Source organism: Theropithecus gelada, chromosome 1 (assembly GCF_003255815.1).
Source record: "Theropithecus gelada isolate Dixy chromosome 1, Tgel_1.0, whole genome shotgun sequence".
NCBI lineage: Eukaryota > Metazoa > Chordata > Mammalia > Primates > Cercopithecidae > Theropithecus > Theropithecus gelada.
Window position 1 is genome coordinate 58,546,487 of NC_037668.1, and position 18,904 is coordinate 58,565,390.

The 18,904-nt window shown below is 44.7% G+C and overlaps 1 protein-coding gene and 1 pseudogene across 7 annotated transcripts in view; one reads left to right on the forward strand and one right to left on the reverse strand.

Annotated features, from left to right (window-relative positions):
- PUM1 (pumilio RNA binding family member 1) overlaps positions 1–18,904 on the reverse strand; it is a 137,494-nt gene that overhangs the window by 103,846 nt on the left and 14,744 nt on the right. The gene's annotated exons all lie outside the window — the stretch shown is intronic.
- On the forward strand, positions 17,224–17,982 carry LOC112631996 (annotated as a pseudogene).

The following is an 18,904-nucleotide window of genomic DNA, read 5'->3' on the forward strand; positions in this document are numbered from 1 at the left end:
CAGAGGGAGACCCTGTTTCAAAAATAAAATAAAGTGTGCTGGGCATGGCGGCTCACACCTGTAATCCTAGCACTTTGGGAGGCCAAGGCAGGCGGATCACCTGAGATCAGAAGTTAAATACCAGCTTGGCCAACATGGCAAAACTCCGTCTCTACCAAAAATACAAAAATTAGCTCAGCGTGATGGCGCGCACCTATAGTCTCAGCTACTCGGGAGACTGAGGCAGGAGAATCTCTTGAACCCTGTCTCTAAAAAAAAAATACAAAAAAAAGAAAAAAAAAGTTATTTTCCATGACTACAGTGTAGACTAGTAGAAATAAAAGATGGAAATCTAAGTAGAGGGCTAGGAAGAGAATTAGGAGACCATATTGGTTATCAAGCCAAGAAATAAAGGAATTTTAGAAGACGACCTTACTGATTTTTTTTTTTTTTTTTTTTGAGATGGAGTCTGGCTCTGTTGACCGGGCTGGACGCAGTGGTGCGATCTAGGTTCACCGTAATCTCCACCTCCCAGGCTCAAGGTATCCTCCTACCTCAGCCTCCTGAGCAGGTGGGTGGGGCTACAGGTATGTGCCACCATGTCCAGCTAATATTCGTATTTTTTGTAGAAAATGGGGTTTCACCATGTTGCCCAGGCAGGTCTCAAAGCCCTGAGCCCGAGTGATCCTCCGGCATGGCCTCCCAAAGTTCTGGTCTTACAGGTGTTAGCCACCATGCCCAGCCTATTTTATTTTTTTGAGACAGGGTCTGGCTCTGTTACCTAGGCTGGACAGCTCTCTACAGCCTCAAACTCCCATCTCAGCCTCCCAAATAGCCAGGACTAGAGACACACACCACCACATCCAATTAATTGTTTTTTATTTTTTTGTAGAGACAAGGTCTCACTATGTTGTCTAGGCTGGTTTCGAATTCCTGACCTCAAGCAATCCTCCCACCTTCTAAAGTGCTGGGATAACAGGTATTAGCCACTGCACCCAGCCATGGAAAATAAATTTAAACAGACGTGGGCACAAAGGAATTCTGAATTGTAAGAAGTTAATGATCCAAATAGAAATATCAATTATTTGAATAATTACAATTTATCAATTTTTCAAGCAGATATTATTGAACACTGAATCTCAAGCAGAATAAAGCAAACACTATGTTAGACCATGCATTCTGGAATAAAACCACTAAAAACACAGGCTTTGCTAGCATTCTGGTTCAGTTCTTGTACTTGCTTTGCTGGCATTCTTGTCCTGAACTTCTCAGTGTGTCTTTACAATGAACGCCCCTTTACTGGAGCCAATTTGACTAGTTGTCTGTTGCTTGATTACAGAAAGCAAACTCAGTTACAAAAGTATCACTGAGTTGGGGAGTTCATTAAATCACACTGAAAATGTCTATATTAAAACAAATTTACAGGCTCACACCTGTAATCACGAACTTTGGGAGGCCGAGGTGGACGGATCACCCGAGATCACCAGTTCAAGACCAGCATGGCCAACACAGTGAAATCCTGTCTCTACCAAAAATACAAAAATTACCCGGGTGTGGCGGCTAACTGACGTATACGCAAAAAGTAGCAGTCAACACGGAGAAAGAAATGTGCTGAAGGAAGCAGAGACAATGGACTACTGTGCCCCTAAAAAAAAACAGAAAGCCTCCAAGTATTCAGGAAGCCCATGTATATATTTCTTGCTCTGGGGTTCAGAGTGTCCTTAGTGTTCTTTCATTAAATACCCTGAATTTTTGTTAACTAGAGTAGATTTTCATACTTTAATAATAAAACTGCCTCTCCTAGATTATTTCCTCATAAAGATAGGCTATTCATCTCCACACCTACTTTTGTTCTCAAGGATTTTTTGCATACAGAAACCTAGATCATGATGGTTCCATTTCACTAAAAGGGATCAGAACAATATAATCAGAATAGTTGATGCCAAGAACCATTATGGAAAGGAAATACCAGTGAGAAAATGGCAGGCAAAGAGGAGAAACTTGAGCAATGAGAAAAAGAAAGAGAATATAAGTTTTAATCTAATTTGAATTTAATCATCAAAGGGAAAAAAACCTAGTAAGTCTGTTCTACAGCATCTTCTGCACACGACATATCTGTATTAATAACAACAACTATTACTAAGACTTACTTTGTGTCTGGTCCTGATCATATAAATACTTTACACACTTCATCATCTCTTTTAATAGTCATAACTACACAGAAGGTTGAGATAAGTGGGTCCCTTGAGCCTGCGACCAGCCTGGGCAACATGCGAAAATCCTGTCTCTACTAAAAATACAAAAATCAGCCAGGCATGATGGCACATGCCTGTAATCCCAGCTACTTAGGAGGCTGAGGCACAAGAATCGCTTGAGCCCAAGAGGCGGAAGGTGCAGTGAGCTGAGACTGCACCACTGCACTCCAGCCTGGGTGACAAAACAAGATTCTGTCTCAAAAGAAAAAAATAGTCATAACTACCCCGAAAACACAGGTACTGTTATTCCCATTTGTAAGCAAAGCAAGAAGTTGATGGGGCGCAGTGGCTCACATCTGTTATCCCAGCACTTTGGAAGGTCGAGACAGGCAGATCACCTGAGGTCAGGAAGTTGAGACCGGCCTGACCAACATGGAGAAACCCCATCTCTACTAAAAATACAAAATTAGGCCACGCGTGGTGGCTCACACCTGTAATCCCAGCACTTTGGGAGGCCGAGGCAGGCGGATCACGAAGTCAGGAGATTGAGACCATCCTGGCTAACGCGGTGAAACCCCATCTCTACTGAAAATACAAAAAATTAGCCGGGCATGGTGGCGGACACCTCTAGTCCCAGTTACTAGGGAGGCTGAGGCAAGAGAATGGCGTGAACCCAGGAGGCGGAGCTTGCAGTGAGTCGAGATCGCGTCACCGCACTCCAGCCTGGGCAACAGAGCAAGACTCTGTCTCAAAAAAAAAAAAAATACAAAATTAACCAGGCGTGGTGGCGTGCACCTGTAATCCCAGCTACTCAGGAGGCTGAGGCAGGAGAATCGCTTGAACCTGGCAGGCAGAGGTTGCAGAGAACCAAGATCGCACCATTGCACTCCAGCCTGGGCAACAAGAGTGAAACTCCGTCTCAAATAAAAAACAAAACAAAACAAAACAAAAGCAAGAAGTTATTACAGTCCTTAAACAAAATATAGATAAATCATTCTTTCCTAATTACTGGAGGGGAAAAAAACCCAAAAACCTCTTTTGGTATAAATAGCTGCAAAACCTATTGCATGACGTTATGAATGAATGTTTGTATCATTTATTAACTGTCAATAACAACAACACTGAACACCAGGCACTGTGCTGCAACACAGACATTATTCCATTTTATATATGAGGAAACCAAGGTTTACAGAAATCACGTAACTGATAAAGATCCGAAATAGAATTCAAACTCAGCTTTTTTTTTTGAGACAGAGTCTCACTCTGTTGCCCAGGCTGAAATGCAGTGGCACTACCTCGGCTCACTGCAACCTCTGCTTCCCGGGTTCAAGCAATTCTCCTACCTCAGTCTCCTGAGTAGCTGGGACTATGGGCATGTGCCACCACACCTGGCTAATTTTTTGTATTTTTAGTAGAGACGGGGTTTCACCATGTTAGCCAGGCTGGTCTCAAACTCCGACCTTGTGATCCGCCTGCCTTGGCCTCCCAAAATGCTGGGATTACAGGTGTGAGCCACCATGCCCGGCCCAAATTCAGCTCCTTATGCCTTTTACCACTTGTTCCTATTGTCATCAAAGGCAAGAGCAGACTGGACAGGGTGGCTCACACCTCTACATGGCCAGTACTTTCAAGGCCAGTACTTTTGAGGTGAGGCCAGGAGTTCAAGATAGCTTGGGCAGCACAGCAAGACTCTCATCTCTACAAAAAGTATGTTCAGGCAAACATCCTGCTCCCTCGTCAGGGCACACAGCTAAACATGGGATTGGACAGCAGGGGGGGCAGGTATTCAGAGTGCTCTGGGGGCCACTCAGTGTTCTGTTTAGAAGAATGCTATAAAGATCCTGGCTATACATGAGGACATGTTTAGGTCTTTGGAGCTACACTCAAGAGGACACGAAGGGTAGGAAAAACCACACTAAGGCAAAGAACTTACATCAAGACCAGGCCTAAAATACATTAATGTGGGTGGTTCAGCACAAGGGCAGTTGTAAATGGCTATCATGAAGAAGAGTATGATTGATTGCCCCATTTTAGACGAAGATAAGAGTAATTGATGAGTCAGATAACCATATGAGAGAAGGTAAAGATACTGTTGATTACCATGGTTGTGGTTTCTTCCCTGAACACTGGCTTCACATAGTTTTTTGTGCTAAGAACAGATACCAACCAGTGTACTGTACACAAGACTTAAACAAGGGGTTATGGTCAGAAGAAACTAAAAGACAATATTCAGTGTGAGATTTTTCACTCTTTATGAAGTCACAATATCCTACAAAGAAAAACCATGCATCGACTATTCAGCAATAAACCAGAAGAGCTAGAAAATAATATAGATCAGATCGAAATAAATTGAGCAGTGGATCAAAGATCGTAACACTTGGATTTTAAGACTAGCCACTTTACAATCACTCCTGTTGATATTTCTCTGCTGACATGACAGAAACTAAGTATCGGTAACACTTCATTAAAATTCTTTTCCAAGACTAGCAGGTTGACAGTGAAAAGGTTTAGGTCTGGGTATTCATTTCCCCATGAGAAAGCTAAACATCTAAAACATAATGAATATAGGCTGGGTGCAGTTGCTCATGCCTCCCAGCACTTGGGAGGCCGAGGCAGGTGAATCACTTGAGGTCAGGAGTTTGAGACCAGCCTGGCCAACATGGTGAAACCTTGCCTCTACTAAAAATACAAAAAATTAGCTGGGCATGGTGGGAGGCGCCTGTATTCCCAGCTACTCAGGAGGCTGAGGTAGGAGAATTGCTTGAAACGGGGAGGCAGCCAAGATTGCACCACTGCGCTCTAGCCCAGGTGATAAAGCACGATTCAGTCTTAAAAAAAAAAAAAAAAGAAGGAATATAAGATTATTCAGGATTTAAAATAAAAACTGGCATCATTCAGGGCCGGGCGTGGTGGCTCATGCCTGTAATCCCAACACTCTGGGAGGCCTAGGTGGGCAGATCATGAGGTCAGGAGATGATCTTGGCTAACACGTTCAGGAGGTCAGGAGACCATCCTGGCTAACACGGTGAAACCCCATCTCTACTAAAATATACAAAAAATTAGCCGGGCGTGGTGGCAGGGGCCTGTAGTCCTGGCTTCTCAGGAGTCTGAGGCAGGAGAATGGCGTGAACCCGGGAGGCGGAAGTTGCAGTGAGCCAAGATCGTGCCACTGCACACCAGCCTGGGCAACAGAGCGAGACTCCGTCTCAAAAAAAAAAAAAAAATTGGCATCATTTAATACTTCAACTGCTAAAGAATAAATAAATATGGCCAAATGGGTGGATATCTTTTATTTCAGAAGAAAATGCAGATGATCTTTAAAGCTAAAGATTTAAAAAAAGAGAGAGAAATATGTTCAAAGGAGAAATATCAGCTACCAGGCATGCCTACAGTGTTAGTCTCCATGAACTGAGGGTGTAGAAATCATTTAAACAAGGGGGAAAAACTTTAACCTGAGATTACTTCTCTAGTTGATTCGCTCTCCCTTTGCAATGCACTAGGCATTGCAGAAATGTAGACTACTGTTCAAAGACCATGGTAGACACCACTTTCTACATTCTCCTTAACATCTGAAGTAACACCCGCCAAGTACCAAACCATACCTTATTAACAGTGCTATGGTGACTTGTCTTATCTCCCTAAAAATAATCCCTTGAGCATCTAGCACAGTATCAAAAACATGACACAGGCATTATATAGAAATATTTATAATGTGAGAAACTGCCCTTAGTCATACAAGTGGTAAAATAGCAGAAATAGTACTGCTAGAGCTAGGTTCTTTAAGATGATTCTTACCTTTCTTTAAAACACGCACACAAACAAACACAACTTTACCTTGCTTTATTTGACTTTTCTGGACATCTGACAATATGTAATATGGGTTTGATTAATATTCATGCCCTTTGATCTGGTAATTCCACTTCTAGGAATTTTATCTAAGCAAATCATGAGAAATACAGGCATAGATTTGTTAACAAAGATCTTTAACCTGGTACTGTAATAGGAGAAGAGGGAAACAGTCTAAACATAGCAGTAATTATTAAAGCATATACTTATTGAGAGAATTTATATAGCTATTTAAAATGTTTTAAAATTATACACACACACACACACATTTTTTTTTTTCCCTTTTCACTTTTTGAGACAATGCCTCATTCTGTCAACCAGGCTGGAATGCAATGTCACAAACATGGCTCACGGCACCCCTGACCTGCCAGGTTCAAGTGGTCCTCCCACCTCAGCTTCCTGAGTAGTTGGGACTACAGATATGCCACCATGCCTGGCTGACTTTTTAATTTTCTTATAGAGATGAGGTCTCCCTGTTACCCAGGCTAAAAAAAAAATTTTTTTTTTGAGACGGAGTCTCGCTCTGTCGCCCAGGCTGGAGTGGCACGATCTCGGCTCACTGCAAGCTCCCTCCGCCTCCTGGGTTCACGCCATTCTCCTGCCTCAGCCTCCCGAGTAGCTGGGACTATAGGCGCCTGCCACCAGGCCATTAATTTTTTTGTATTTTTAGTAGAGATGGTGTTTCACTGTGTTAGCCAGGATGGTCTCAATCTCCTGACCTCATGATCCACCACCTCGGCCTCCCAAAGTGCTGGGATTACAGACGTGAGTCACTGCACCTGGCCTACCCAGGCTAAAACTTTTTAAACACAGAAAAATGTATGTATGTGTAAAGACTCTATAACGTAGGCTATAGATGGGTGTATATAAAAAAATATGTTAGACTGGGCCCAGTGGCTCACGCCTGTAATCTCAACACTTTGGGAGGCTGAGGCAGGCTAATCACCTGAGGTCAGGCATTCAAGACCAGCCTGGCCGACATGGTAAAACCCCGTCTCTACTAAAAATACAAAAATTAGCCAGGCATGGTGGCACACTTGTAATTCCAGCTACCTGGGAGGCTGTGGCAGGAGAATTGCTTCAACCCAGGAGGCAGACGCTGCAGTGAGCAAGAGAGCTGAGATGCTGCCACTGCGCTCCAGCCTGAGCAAGACTCTATCTCACAGGAAATTTAAAAAAAACTCATGCCAGGTCCAGTGGCTCACGCCTGTAATCCCAGCACTTTGGGAGGCCGAGGCGGGCAGATCATGAGGTCAAGAGATCAAGACCATCCTGGCCAACATGGTAAAACCCTGTCTCTACTAAAAATACAAAATAATGAGCCAGGCATGGTGGCGGGCGCCTGTAGTCCCAGCTACTCAGGAGGCTGAGGCAGAAGAATTGCTTGAACCCAGGAAACGGAGGTTGCAGTGAGCAGAGATCACGCCACTGCACTCCAGCCTAGGCGGCAGAGCGAGACTCCATCTCAAAAAAATAAATAATAAATAAAAAATTTTTTACAAACTCATAACCATAATATAGGAGGAAAAAATGTATCTGTCTATCTAGCCAGACACAGTGGCTCACATTTGTAATCCCAGAACATGAGGAAGTAAAGGCAGTAGGATCCCTTGAGGCCAGGAGTTTGAGACCAGCTTGGGCAACACAGTGAGACCCTATCTCTAAAAATAATAAATTAGGCCAGGTACAGTGGCTCACGTCTGTAATCCCAGCACTCTGGGAGGCCGAGGCAGGCGGATCACTTGAGGTCAGGAGTTTGAGACTAGCCTGCCCAACATGGCGAAACCCCCTCTCTACTAAAAATACATAAAATTAGCCAGGCATGGCGGCAGGGACCTGTAATCCCAGCTACTCGGGAGGCTGACGCAGGAGAATCGCTTGAACCTGGAAGGCACAGGTTGCAGCAAGCCGAGATTATGCCAATGCACTCCAGCCTGGGCGACAAAAGTGAAACTCCATCTCAAAAATGATAACAACAAATTGAATATTAAAAACAAAATACATGAACTGTGTCTTATCACTGAGAATTCTGATTCAGTAGGTATGGACTTAAGCCCAAGAATCTCTCTCTCTCTCTCTCTTTTTTTTTTTTTTTTAATAGAGACAAGGGCCTCACACTATGCTGCCCCAGCTATTCTTGAACTCCTAGGCTCACACGATCCTCTCACTTTGGTTTCCCAAAGTGCTAGGATTACAGGCGTGAGTCACCACGCCCCACCAAGACTCTCTTTATTGAAACAACTTCCTAGCACCAGATGGTAAGGGAAAAAGTAAATATTAAACTCCAATACAGGAAGCTAAAAGCTTCAATGAGATGTATACAACATACAATAATGGCATTAAAGGCAGGCACCCAAACTTGGAGAAAAGTGGGAGTAAAGGAGAATGTTTATCAGAGATGAAGATACATTAGTTGAAGCTTGCAAGATGAGGAAAAGGCTAGGTGAATGAGGAAGGTAGGGGATTCCAAGTGGAGAAAACTCCATAAATAAAAATAGCACTAGTATGCTGAGAAACCGCACAAACTACAAAAATAGGATGGGTATTCACAAAGCTACAAATACTTTAGTATAGCCAAAATGGAGTGCCAGTAAGGACTGGAGAGGCAAGCTGGGCCAAAACACAAAAGGCAGCTGGGCGTGCGATGGCATGTGCCTGTAGTGCCAGCTACACAAGGGGGAAGGGACTGCTTGAGCCCAGGAGTTCAAGTCCAGCCTGGGCAGCATAGTTGAGACCCTCCTCTCTAAAACTAATAATAAATTTAAAATAAAAATATATATCTTTTTTAAAAAAACATGAAAGGCCTCCTATGCCATAATGAGGAGCTTAGAAGTTATCCCAAAAGCAATAGGAAAGAAAACATACACACGAGCGTACACACATGAGCGCGTGCGCAAAAGGGTGAGACATAAGGAGACTGTATCTTCAAAAACATCAATTTGGCAGCGGCACAGACAATTGCCACAAAGAAGAAAAGGGGAGATGCAGGAAAGCCAGTGAGAAGACTACTGAACATCTCCAGGCAAGAAACATGAGCCTATCAAATAAAGCAACATAGGTATAATCTCGGAACTACTATAGGCAGGAACAGGAGGCAGAAATCTAGGATAGCTCCTAGTATGCCACAAATGAAGATATCGTCCATAGAAACGGAACACAGTAGAGGAACTGAAGGAAATAATTAAATTCAATTTTGAATAGCATCATACCATTCACTGAGCTCCTATGAAAACTAAAATCTTAGGCTTTTATTTTTTTAATAGATATTGGGGTCTTGCTATGTTGCCCCAGCTGTTTTCCAACTCCTAGGCTCAAGTGATCCTCCCACCTTGGCCTCCCAAAGTGCTATGATTACAGGCATGAGCCATCATGGCCAGCCAAAAAGAAGTAAATTTTTTTTAAAGAAAAGTTAAGGCCGGGCGCGGTGGCTCAAGCCTGTAATCCCAGCACTTTGGGAGGCCGAGACGGGCGGATCACGAGGTCAGGAGATCGAGACCATCCTGGCTAACACGGTGAAACCCCGTCTCTATTAAATACAAAAAAACTAGCCGGGCGAGGTGGCGGGCGCCTGTAGTCCCAGCTACTTGGGAGGCTGAGGCCGGAGAATGGCGTGAACCCGGGAGGCGGAGCTTGCAGTGAGCTGAGATCCGGCCACTGCACTCCAGCCTGGGTGACAGAGCGAGACTCTGTCTCAAAAAAAAAAAAAAAAAGAAAAGTTATCCTCTGGTGGGGGGAGGGGAGTGGGGAAAGGATATTATACTTTGATATAGCTTGGATGTTTGTCCCCTCCAAATCTCATCTGAAATGTGACTTCCAAGGTTGGAGGTGAGCCCAGGGTGTAGTGTCTGGGTCATGGGGGCCGATCCCTCACGAATTACTTGATACCCTCCCCATGGTAATGAGTGAGTTCTCACTCCATTAATTCACACAACAGCTGGCTGTTTAAAAGTGCCTGGAACCTCTTCTCTCTCCAGCTCCCTCTCCGACCATGTGATACATGTGCTCCCACTGTGCCTTCTGCCATGAGTAAAAGTGTCCTGAGGCCTTAGCAGATGCTGAACCTTACTTCCTGTACAGTCTGCAAAACTGAGACAAATAAACCTCTTTTTGTTATAAACTGCCCAGTCTCCTATATTCCTTTATAGCAACACGAAATGGACTAACATACTTTTGTTGTTGTTTTTGAGATGGAGTCTCGCTCTGCCGCCCAGGCTGGAGTGCAGTGGCGTGACCTCAGCTCACTGCAAGCACCGCCTCCCAGGTTCCCGCCATTCTCCTGCCTCAGCCTCCCGAGTAGCTGGGACTACAGGCACCCGCCACCTCGCCCAGCTAGTTTTTTGTATTTTTTTTAGTAGAGACGGGGTTTCATTGTGTTAGCCAGGATGGTCTCGATCTCCTGACCTCGTGATCCGCCCATCTCCTCCTCCCAAAGTGCTGGGATTATAGGCTTGAGCCACCACGCCCGGCCTAACATACTTTTTTTAAAAAAAATGAGGATAAAAATGTGCATACAGTACTAGGTGGTTCAAATCATGTAAAAATATTAGAACACTTCCAGGACAAAGCGTATGATTACTCATTATTACTTCTAGATACAGAAAGGAAACACTTAATACTAAAATAAAATTATTTCTAGGCCAGGCCCGGTGGCTCACGCCTGTAATCCCAGGACTTTGGGAGGCCGAGGCAGGTGGATCATCTAAGGTCAGGAGTTCGAGACCAGCCTGGTCAACATGGTTGGAATCCTATCTCTACTAAAACTACAAAAATCAGCCAAGCGTGATGGTGCATCCCTGTAATCCCAGCTACTCGGGAGACTGAGGCATGAGAATCACTTGAATCCAGGAGGCAGAGGTTGCAGTGAGCCGAGATTGCACCACTGCACTCCAGCCTGGGCGACAGAGCGAGACTCTGTATCAGAAAAACAAATAAAAAAATAAATGAAATGAAATGAAATAAAATCACCTCTAGATCTCATTGAATACACCCAACCTATTTCAGCAACCTATATTCAACATATCTACTAACCTTTTTAAAAATTAAAAGAGAGATAATTAATGTAAAGGACAGTACTTCATTGAGGGGAAAAAGCTAAATAATTTCGATTTCCAAGGTCTTTTCTAACATCAAAACTCCACAGGAAATGTATCAACCATCTGCTTTCATTCAAAATGGCAGACCAAGCTCTTAACAGATGGTATAAGGTTTGTCTTTTTTATAACTGTTTGAAATTCAGAAAATACAAAATGTACAAGAGCAAAGCATACTACCTGTAATCTCTTCATGCATACAAATATAAATATTTTGCAGTACTTTCTTCTAGTCCTTAATCCATGTACATCACTTTTAAGGGATACACTGAGCTTAAAGACCATTTTCTTAAAAGACAGGGTCTTGCTCTGTGGCCCAGGCTGGAGTGCAGTGGCACAATGTCGGCTCACTGCAGCCTCCACCTCCAGGAGCCAAGCCATCACAGGCATGCACCAGCTAATTTTTCTTTTTTTTTTTTTTCAGTAGTGACAGGGTTTCTCCATGTTGGCCAAGCTGGTCTCGAATTCCTGACCTCAGGTGATCCACCCACCTCATGTGCTGGGATTACAGGCATGAGCCACCACGTCCAGCCAGAAACAATTATCTTTGTAATTCCCTCCTCTCTTTATGAAACTAAGTTTCTCCAAAGGAACAACAGATGAATTTCATTGTTTTGCATTCCACAAGGCTTCTGACACTTAAAAGTGGTATCTCCCTAATTTGGGACAACTGGGGGGTGGGGGAAGCAATTTGACTCAATAAACTCTAACAAATTAAAGAACATTTCTTTTTTTTTTTTTGAGATGGAGTTTTGCTCTTGTTGCCCAGGCTGGAGTGCAATGGCGCGATCTCAGCTCACCACAACATTCGCCTCCAGGGTTCAAGTGATTCTCCTGCCTCAGTCACCTGAGTACCGGAGATTACAGGCACCCGCCACCATGCCCGGGTAATTTTTTTTTTTTTTTTTTTTTGGTATTTTTGTAGAGATGGGGTTTCCCCATGTTGGCCAGGCTGGTCTTTAACTCCTGACCTCAGGTGATCCCCCTGCCTCAGCCTCCCAAAGTGCTGGAATTACAGGAGTGAGCCACCGTGCCCAGCCAGAATTATACACTTTAAATGGATAAACTACATATCTGTAAAGCTGTCTTTTTTTTTTTTTTTTTGAGATGAAGTCGTCACCCAGGCTGGAGTGCAGTGGTGCGACCTCAGTTCACTGCAACCTCTGCCCCAATCGGGTTCAGGGGATTCTCCTCCCTCAGCCTCTCGAGTAGCTGCAATTACAAGCGCCCACCCCCCCACCCGGCTAATTTTTTTTTGTATTTTCAGTAGAGACAGGGTTTCACCATGTTGGCCAGGCAGGTCTCAAACTCCTGGCCTCAGAAGAGCCACCCACCTCAGCCTCCCGAAGTGCTGGGATTTACAGGCTTGAGTCACCACACCCAGTCAAAGCTGCTATTTTAAAAAATCTTTAACAGGCCAGGCATGGTGGCTCATACCTGTAATACCAGCACTTTGGGAGGTCAAGATCAACTGCACTCCAGCCTGGGCAACAAGAGCAAAACTTTGTCTCAAAACAAAACAAACAAAAATCAACAGTTTTCAAAAAAATTACACAAAAAAACATGCAGAGCATTCCTCTAAAGAAGTCTAATAACTGCAGGGGTTTTTTTTTGGGGGGGGGTTTTTTTTGAGACAGAGTCTTGCTCTGTCGCCCAGGCTGGAGTGCAGTGGCACAATCTTGGCTCACTGCAACTTCCGCCTCCCAGGTTCAAGCGATTCTCCTGCCTCAGCCTCCTGAGTAGCTGGGATTACAGGTGCCCGCCACCACACACGGCATGTTGGTCAGGCTGGTCTCAAACTCCTGACCTCGTTATCTGCCCACCTCCGCCTCCCAAAGTGCTGGGATTACAGGCATGAGCCACCGCGCATGGCCCAACTGCAAGTACCAACACATGTACACCATTCAGGGCCAAGTTCTTTAACCAAATTCCCAAGTATTAAACTTACCCAACCTATTGCCAATCACTGACCCCACCACTTCTTACATGGAGGTCTAAGACTATATTCACAGCAGTCCAGGCGCAGTGGCTCACGCCTGTAACCTCAGCACTTTGGGAGGCCAAGGCGGGCGGACCATAAGATCAGGAGTTCAAAAACCAGCCTGGCCAACATAGTGAAATCCCATCTCTACTAAAAATACAAAAAGTAGCCAGGCATGGTGGTGCACACCTGTAGTCCCAGCTATTCAGGAGGCTGAAGCAGTAGACTCACTTGAACCCAGGAGGCAGAAGTTGTGGTGAGCCAAGATCGCACCATTGCACTCCAGCCTGGGCGACAGAGCGAGACCCAATCTAAAAAAAAGATTATATTCACAGCAAGGAGCAAAATACCAGGGCAGCCAACAACTACACACTGAGCTGAAGCCACAGTGCTACTATGGCTCTTTACAATATCCAGAAGTCAAAGAAACTGAATGTAAAAAACAAAAAGGGGATCAGAAATCTCTCAAAAGAAAAAAAAAAAAAAAGATGGGCCGGGCGCGGTGGCTCAAGCCTGTAATCCCAGCACTTTGGGAGGCCGAGATGGGCGGATCACGAGGTCAGGAGATCGAGACCATCCTGGCGAACACAGTGAAACCCCGTCTCTACTAAGAAATACAAAAAATAGCCGGGCGAGATGGCGGGCGCCTGTAGTCCCAGCTACTCGGGAGGCTGAGGCCGGAGAATGGCGTGAACCCGGGAGGCGGAGCTTGCAGTGAGCTGAGATCCGGCCACTGCACTCCAGCCTGGGCTACAGAGCGAGACTCCGTCTCATAAAAAAAAAAAAAAAAAAAAGAAAAAAAAAAAGATGATTTACCCTACCCTCAGCACTTCAGCACTGACTCCTCTCCTGGCATTATGTTGTCAGTTCTTTCATCCTGCATGAATGTTGAAGTCCTTTCACAAGAGTGAATAACTAGATTCTAATTTTTAAAGTATTCTTTCCACACACCCAGAAACCTAATTTTGTACTCAGGCTTAGCCTGCAGAGTATTCAGCTAATGCTGTTGCCTGAGAGAAAATGGGCACATGCACCAAAGATATGTGTGTCTTCTGAAAATACAGAAAGGTGTGATGAAAAACAAGTAATAACATCCTACTGGCTGGGCGCAGTGGCTCACTCCTGTAATCCCAGCACTTTTTGAGGTGGAGGCGGGTGATCACCTCAGGTCAGGTGTTCGAGATCATCCTGGCTAACATGGTGAAACCCCATCTCTACTAAAAGTACAAAAATTAGCTGGGTGTGGTGGCACATGTCTGTAATCCCAGCTACTGGGGAGGCTGAGGCAGGAGAATGGCTTGAACCCAGGAGGTGGAGGTTGCAGTGAGCCGAGATCACACCACTGCACTATATAGCCTGGGTGACAAAAGTAAGGCTCCGTTTAAAAAATTTTAAAAAGGCCAAGTGCAGTGGCTCATGCCTGTAATACCAGCACTTTGTGGAGGCCGAGGCTGGCAGATCACAACGTCAGGAGATCGAGACCATGCTGGCTAACACGGTGAAACCCAGTCTCTACTAAAAATACAAAAATTAGCCAGGTGTGGTGGCAGGCACCTGTAGTCCCAGCTACTTGGGAGGCTGAGGCAGGAGAATGGCATGAACCCAGGAGGCAGTGACCCAGAGCTTGCAGTGAGCCGAGATCACGTCACTGCACTCCAGCCTGGGCAACAGAGGGAGACTGTCTCAAAAAAATAAAATTAAATTAAATTAAATTAAATTAATAAATAAATAAAATAAAAATCTTACTACTTTACAGTTTAGAAAGCACTTCAACCACATCTGTAACTGAAATTCAAAGTACAACGCTTCCTAACTGCTGTTTTTTCCTCTAAGTAAGAATCTCATGATTCATTATGCTTTCCTCTTCAGCCACCAGGACCATCAAAGTACTCTTTATTTATTTTTTTTTTTTAATTTTTTTTATTTTTTTGAGACAGTGTCTCGCTCTGTTGCCCAGGCTGGAGTGCAACGGTGAGATCTTGGTTTGTTGCAACCTCCGCCTCCCAGGTTCAACAAATTCTTCTGCCTCAGTCTCCCAAGTAGCTGGGACTACAGGCGCATGCCACCACACCTGGCTAATTTTTTGTATTTTTAGTACAGACAGGGTTTCACTGTGTTAGCCAGGACGGTCTCGATCTCCTGATCTCGTGATCTGCCTGCCTCAGCCTCCCAAAGTGCTGGGATTATAGGCTTGAGCCACCATGCCCGGCCCATCAGGGTAAATTCTATAACCCATTATTCTGGTACATATATCTAACTTTACTCCAATTTATTTTCCTATCATGACCTTTTATTCCCATGGTCACATCTCACTACCACCTATCATATAACTTTTACTAATTTCACATCAAAAACCTTTTGAAGACGGGCGCGGTGGCTCACGCCTGTAATCCTAGCACTTTGGGAGGCTGAGGCGGGTGGATCACCTGAGGTCAGGAGTTCAAGACCAGCCTGGCCAATATGGCAAAACCCCGCCTCTACCAAAAATACAAAAATGAGCTGGGCATGACGGCGCACGCCATTAATCCCAGCTACTCAGGAGGCTGAGGCAGGAGAATCACTTGAACCCGGGAGGAGGAGGTTGCAGTGAGCCAAGATAGTGCCACTGCACTCCAGCCTGGGTGACAGTGAAACTCTGTCTCAAAAAATAAAAAAACAAACAAAAAATACAAAAATTTGCCAGGGGCGGTAACTCATGCCTATAATCCCAGCACTCTGGGAGGCCGAGGCAGGTGGATCACTTGAGGTCAGGAGTTCGAGATCAGCCTGACCAACATGGTGAAATCCTGTCTCTACTAAAAATAGAAAAAGTAGCCGGGTATGGTGGCACATGCTTGTAATCCCAGCTACTCAGGAAGTTAAGGCACCAGAGCTGCTTGAACCCGGCAGGCAGAGGTTGCAGTGAGCCGAGATCAAGCAACTACACTCCAGCCTGGGCAACAGAGCAAGACTGTTGTCTCCAAAAAAAAAAAAAAAAAAAATTAGCAGGGCATGGTAGCAGACACGTATAATCCCAGTTGCTCAGGAGGCTGAAGCAGGAGAACTGCTTGAACCCAGGAGTCGGAGGTTGCAGTGATCTGAGATCCTGCCACTTCTCTCCAGCCTAGGTGAATGGATGAAACTCCATCTCAAAAAAATAAAAATAAATAAAAACCTTTTAAAATTAAAGAAGGTAAAGAGATACATCACAAATATCTCTACAAACTGCCATTTCAGAGGCATATACAATCAAGTACCATTCGGCATTAGAGAAGAGGATCTGACTGAACCTTTTTTTTTTTTTTTTTTTGAGTTGGAGTCTTGCTCTGTCACCCAGGCTGGAGTGCAGTGGTGCGATCTCAGCTCACTGCAATCTCTGCCTCCCAGGTTCAAGTGATTCTCTTGCCTCAGCTTCCCAAGTAGCTGGGACCACAGGCACCCACCACTACACCTGGCTAATTTTTGTATTTTTTAGTAGAGATGGGGTTTCACCATGTTGGCCAGGCTGGTCTCGAACTCCTGACCTCAGGTGATTCACCTACCTCGGCCTCCCAAAGTGCTGGGATTACAGGCATGAGCCAATCGTGACCAGCTGAACTTCTTTTGTTTATACTGGAACAAGGTAATTCTTAAAGTTATAATCAGGCTAGGTTAAAGTTAGAGTCAGGCCGGGCATTGTGGCTCACACCTTTAATCCCAGTACTTTGGGAGGCCAAGGCGGGAGGATTGCTTGAGGCCAGGAGTTTAAAACCAGCCTGGACAACATGGTGAAACCCTGTCCCTACTAAAAATACAAAAATTAGCTGGGCATGGTGGTACAACCCTATAATCCCAGCTACTCAGAAGGCTGAGGCACCAGATCACTTGAACTCAGGCGGCAAAGGTTGCAGTGAGCCAGCCCAGATAGTGCCAGTGGGTGACAAAGTAAGACTCTGTCTCAAGAAAAAAAAAAAAGTTATAGTTGAAGAAGGCCTGCTGACGATTCTTTTGACCAAGTACATAATGTTAAGCCTTGTGAATTCTGAGTATAATGAAAAGGCTCTAAGAGTATATGCCTAAGAGAAACAAAATATGAAAGACGGATTATTCAGCTTTGACACGTTAACTAAATGCTACTAGCACAAATGCTAAGGCAATCTACCCAAAAGACAAGATTTATTGTCTAAGAGAGTCCATTAGCAGGTACAACAGAAAGACATTTCTAGGAATGTCGAGACTCCCCAGTTTGGAAAATACTTGGGCTCCCTCCCAGTTTAACATAGTAGTTCCTATTAATTACAAGGTATAAAAATTAACCGGAGCTCTTTCCTTTTGCCTCATTGCTCTCCTGAGAGCAAGATGGGTCACCAGCAGCTCTACTGGAGCCACTCTCAAAAATTCAGCCAGGGGGCCGGACGCGGTGGCTCAAGCCTGTAATCCCAGCACTTTGGGAGGCCGAGACGGGCGGATCACGAGGTCAGGAGATCGAGACCATCCTGGCTAACACGGTGAAACCCCGTCTCTACTGAAAAATACAAAAAGCTAGCCGGGCGAGGTGGTGGGTGCCTGTAGTCCCAGCTACGGGAGGCTGAGGCAGGAGAATGGCGTGAACCCGGGAAGCGGAGCTTGCAGTGAGCGGAGATCGCGCCACTGCACTCCAGCCTGGGCGACAGAGCGAGACTCTGTCTCAAAAAAAAAAAAAAAAAAAAAAATTCAGCCAGGGTTCTCTCTCTTGTTGCGTATGCTCAGACCAGCAAGATCTGATCCAAATTATGGCCTCAATATGCCCCATCAGTGTTTTCGTCAGTAAGCGAAGAAAATGGGTTTCATTAAGTTGGGCTGCATTAAGTTGGATGAAGTGATCTTCCTTGAATGGATTATCCAAGGCATCCACCCAATCCAAGAAACCATGGTAGCTCTTTTTCTAATATAAAATAAAAACAAAATTTTTAAAACCCTTCAGGAAAAAAGATTAACAGCACTGAAGAGTAAGACTGGTTGACACATCAGGGGTGGGTATCAGAATATCATTGTAAGATGGCCATACCAAGTGAAAAAGAGAAAGTACAAGTGGAGTCAAAATATATTCATCCACTGAATTTTTTTTCGGGGGGGGGAATGGTGTTTCACTCTTGTTGCCCAGAGTAGAGTGCAATGGCACGATCTCCGCTCACCACAACCTCTACCTCCCAGGTTCAAGCAATTCTCCTGCCTCAGCCACCCAAGTAGCTGGGATTACAGGCATGTGCCACCACGCCCCACTAATTTTGTATTTTTAGTAGAGATGGGGTTTCTCCACGTTGGTTAGGCCTGTCTCGAACTCCTGACCTCAGGTGATCCGCCCGCCTTCGCCTCCCAAAGTGCTGGGATTACAGACGTGAGCCACGGCACCCAGCCTCATCCACTGAGTTTTGCCTGGCTCTCTGGAATTATCTCCCATAGGCAGTCAATGTATGGTGAATACGACATATCCTAGTGCTAAAAGAGTGCAAGCAAAGTGGGTAAACTCAGTGGAATTGTCCTCCAAATTTCTCGTCCCCCAGGGGAGAGCTTCTACCTATCTCTGTCCCTCATAATCCAGTACCGAGGCTACAGTTCAGCCAATCGACTTTAAATTTTTTGCCCTATTTCATCAACCACTTTATCTATCCCACAGCAGTTTACACAGAAAACAGATTTCACAATACAAGAATAAAACACTCTCAAGTCAAAGACTTGACCTTCGGCTTTTAGTAATGAAATTTTCAATGTCATTCAGGAAAAAAAAAAAAAATCTAACGGTATAAAAATTACTGTCAAACTAAGAGTTTGTTGTTGTTGTTGTTTTTTTTTTTTTTTTTTTTTTTTTTTTTTTT